This window comes from Dicentrarchus labrax, unplaced genomic scaffold (assembly GCF_905237075.1).
Source record: "Dicentrarchus labrax unplaced genomic scaffold, dlabrax2021, whole genome shotgun sequence".
NCBI classification, from domain to species: domain Eukaryota; kingdom Metazoa; phylum Chordata; class Actinopteri; family Moronidae; genus Dicentrarchus; species Dicentrarchus labrax.
Window position 1 is genome coordinate 7,499,353 of NW_026136704.1, and position 4,360 is coordinate 7,503,712.

Here is a 4,360-nt window from a genome sequence, read left to right on the forward strand (position 1 = left end):
GAATGCTTCATGCTTCTCAGCGGAGGAAACTGACCTGTTACCTAGCAAAACTATTACCTTAAAATTTACTAAACACTTCACAGAGGATGAGTGCTTTCCATTTCTCCTGTGACATCCTCATTCTGCTATTGTGGTGAACTTCCATGATATAATAAATAATACATTCCGATATATATTTTCTGTTATGTATGTTCGTACTTCCAAGAGGATGAGCAGTAGTATTTTGACCCTCTGACCTTTCAGATACCAGCAAAGCTCTAGGGATGGCAATTGGTCTGTCAGTCAATCCACCACTGAAATAGCTCAACACCCATTAGATCGGAATTGAGACGTTCAAGGTACCCAGAGGATGAATGCTACTGATCCACTAACTTCTGCTGTAGCGCCCCCAAGAGCTTGACATTTGTGATTTAGAGTGAAATGTCTCAATGACGATTGCATGGATTTCTATCCAATCTGATGCAGACATTCATGGTCCTTTTGACCTTTGGTGATCCTCTCACTTCATTTAGCCTGACTTTTAACGATCAGGTCGTAGACTTTGGGTTATCTGTCTAATTATAGCTTGGTTTTCATTACAGTGAGCATCACAGAGCTACGGGTCTTTTTCAGTAGGACTTCATGAAGCCCATTCGTTGTAGCTGCTGTGTCTACTTTCCCTCGCCATACGGTAAAAAGTGTGATTATAGTGATTTACAGTCAAGCAGAAAGTGGCAGCAAAATGTCAAGGATGTGACATGAATTACAAGGCCATCTCTGTCCTTGTCAAACCTTTTAAAACCTTTCGTCCTTGTCTCACAAACGAAGCTCTGTAATGTGTATAGAGTACATAATATCCCTAGCCTGAGGCAGCGGGGCCTCTGGGAGAAATCAGTGCAGGCAGACATGGAAATCTGAAGATAATGGAAGGACAGATGCATCTTTCCGAAGTCAGAAAAGCAGTGGGTTGCCTTCCATGTAGTCCGCCATGTTGAGCCGCCATGTCTCTACAGCAGCCCAGAACGGACACACTGGCTGCAGGGAATGGGAACATGAAATAATTGAGTTTCAATCTACATCGGTAGATAGGACTAAATCCTTCACACTGGACCTTTAAATGAGTTAAAATGATTTAATTATTATGATTTACAGTTACATTCATCTTGCCCTTACTCCTACTAAGGGTGGGGTTTACCAGTGATTAGCTCAAATCCTTATAGTACAGTAATCATACTCATCATCGATCATACTCCAAAAGATATAAATTAAAAGCAGTGTAGAACTAGACTGCAATTCTTTCTTCATACAGCTATTAGACTGGATAGATGATGGTGCAGCAGCTCCTCTAGCGCCCTCTGCAGATCAAATCAAACGCACACAACAAGAGGATGTTACCACAAATCACTCCATAATGCCGTTGTGTAATGAGGTGCTTTTATGACCAGAAGTAGAGAGGTTCAGGCTGGAGATCATATATCTGTGACTGAGAACTGGGTGTAGTTCGTGCTTTGTGCTAATAGTTAAGATGCAATACGACTAACACAGCTCTATCTGTTTGCTGCACTATTCTGGTAGTAAATCTCCCCCATGGCAAAGGCTTTTAAAAATGAAAACCACTGATATGTCATTCACAGATTAACCGTGACAGCTTGGCATTATTATTGCCAGACTATGGGGCCAGTGTTGAGATAAATGGGAGCACAAAAAAGATATCAAACATTTGCGATGCGACAGTTGGCGATGTTCCCATCAAGCACCGTGCACAGAACACACTACACTGTAGATGGCAGCGTCATTAGGCCTACATTTTGCCCAGAGAACCAGACACCAACCAGTACCACTACACTGCTGTATTACTGGCTGCTTTAGTATTAAACCAACGTGCAAGAAATCAACAGACAGACAGTAAACCCGGGGCTTTTGGGACCCACAGTTGCTTGCTTTGCCCAATTGATCATGTGGCCTTGAGTAGAAGCTACTAATGATCTCTTTCATTTCAGTAATTATACTGTCTTCAAATAAATTAACTAATAATTTATTGATATCTCTTTTCTCTCTTTTAGAACTGCCAGTTCGATCTGCCTTTATAGTGAAGGTTGCTGCCAGGTAAGAAGGTCTCTCTCCCTGTCACATATGTTCATTTGATTCGCATTCAGTGTATCTATTCCATATCTCTGCTCTGCATCATCATTTTCACACCAGGCCAGACACTTTTCACACATTTGCAAAACAAGAAGATACTACAAGAGGTAATACTATACACTCACACCATGTGGTGATATTAGGTGTTTTATAGATTGGTTTACAACCTCATATATGGTTTATGTAAACATGGTGCTGCAGAGTGTTATGGGAGTGTTGATTTGAGAAAATTACAATTATTTTTTTAAAATCCACCTATTGAGTCAGTCGTAGGCAACCCAAACATTTGTGAAAACTATATTAGCAAGTGACTAGATATCTAAGGTAAGCTAAAGGTTATGAATAAACCTGTACATTGTTAGCCTAAAGTAATGGATTAATGGTCCAAATAGTAAATAGATAAATTGTTTAAATAGTTAGCTAGGAATAGGTCTAATGGACAAATGGCTAAAAGTAATAGTAAACACTTCAAATATGTAACTAAAAGTAGGCATGATGGATAAATGGTTCAAATAGCTAAAAGTAATGGATAAACAAATAGCGAAAAGAACTGAATCCATTATGAAAAGCTCAATATGGTGGATGAATGATTTAAACTGTGTATTATTTTTCATAGCCTATTTGATAGTATTACATAACGTACTGTTTAACAGCAGTTCAAATGAACACATCTGTGACATCTGGAACACGCCGGGTAGTGTCAGTGAGGATACTTGAGTTCATCTGACAGGGCTCTGGTACACCAGACCAAATAGGTAGGGAGCCAGTGCTTTACAGAACCTGGTTCAAAGCTCTTTAATGGGCCTTTTGTACAGGGGTTCTTCAGTATTTATCTACAGTTAAAGGAGATTTCGCTCAGTCAGGTTATGCTGCACCACTTGTTCTCAGTGATGCGAAACTAAAAAGCTGACACACTAACAGACCTGCACGAGCCGTTGGGGATTTGTTGACAGACGGGTTACCATGGCATCTTATGGTTTCTCCACCACTGAGCAGACTGTTGTAACATGAAACCTCAAGAGGGCAGCAAGTTCCAGCTAATCTGAAATACATCACTCACTCTAACTCTAATTTCCACAGGAGATGGTGGTGGATGTGCTGTGAGGGAACAAGGTGCAACAACTTAACTTTCCATTCATTAGGATTTGAAGACCCTGTTCTCCAGAGGGCGTGTACAGGCAGCGGTCTCCTCTTCGACATCTGCAGCCTAATCGGCGTCCTCTAGCTTCCTCTGCCTTCCTGTGGAAACTGGAAACTGCCACGGTGCTCTGTTGTCGGAGCAAGATTACTGCTCGCAGAGTACGACCCAGGGAACAAACGTCAATGAAATATTATGAACTTCCTCTTCTGCTGCAGAGACAGCTGTTATAAATAGCCAGGGTTATTTTCAGGCAACACTTGTGAGATTTACTCAGCCCTGGTCTGATCTGGTCTGGGCTGAACCTCCATGTGGGATCTGGTTACAGGACTGTACCACAAATATACAGCAGGATGAACCTGTGAACTACAGCTTGCTCTGTCCTGCCCCACGCCCTTCAAACATACATTGCTCTGTGTGTTTCAGTGGATCTGTGTATGATGAGCATGCAGTTATGCACCCACAATCCACCTCTCTCTATCTCTCACAAACAGGGGTGATTTTAAGGTGTTTATTTAACTGCTAGCTTGAGTTTTCACACTCTAAATCACCACAGGTAATGCAGGTGTTATAACTGACTCAGAATGCAGATGTATTCATTGTTTTAGTTCAGCTACTCCAAGTTACAAGTGCGTCAGAACGGAGCTTTAATCTGTGCCTGAACCAAATTCGGGCCCAAAAATGCTGTCGTAGGTCGGACATAATAAGGTAAATGTTTTAATATATATTTAATATTTTATTAATAATGAATGCGACTGTAATGAAAGAATTGATCATTTATTTGTTTTAATAATCATATGTACTATATTTTATGCACAATGTTGTTTACTTAAGCTTGTAATAAACTATTCAAATTTCAGGCTCTGCAATAATAAAACATAAAGAAGGATTAAAAATCACACTATTTCATTTCATTTTCGCCAGTTCTAGTAGTTCAAGCCACCCTGGAATTAAAATGGTCTAATTATTGTTATTAGAGTTTTTGTTGTTATCACAGCTGTTGGTAGTGTTAGTCAAATATGGGCCTTGAAAAGCCCCATTACAGGGTGTGTGTGTGTGTGTGTGTGTGTGTGTGTGTGTGTGTGTGTGTGTGTGTGTGTG

The 4,360-nt window shown here is 40.5% G+C and overlaps 1 long non-coding RNA gene across 1 annotated transcript; it reads left to right on the forward strand.

The window, feature by feature from the left end:
* Nucleotides 1-318: 318 nt before the first annotated feature.
* On the forward strand, nt 319-4,158 carry LOC127361871 (uncharacterized). Its single transcript, XR_007884364.1, has 3 exons — nt 319-670; nt 2,043-2,085; nt 3,202-4,158. It is a non-coding gene; the product is annotated as an uncharacterized LOC127361871 (long non-coding RNA).
* Nucleotides 4,159-4,360: the final 202 nt, after the last annotated feature.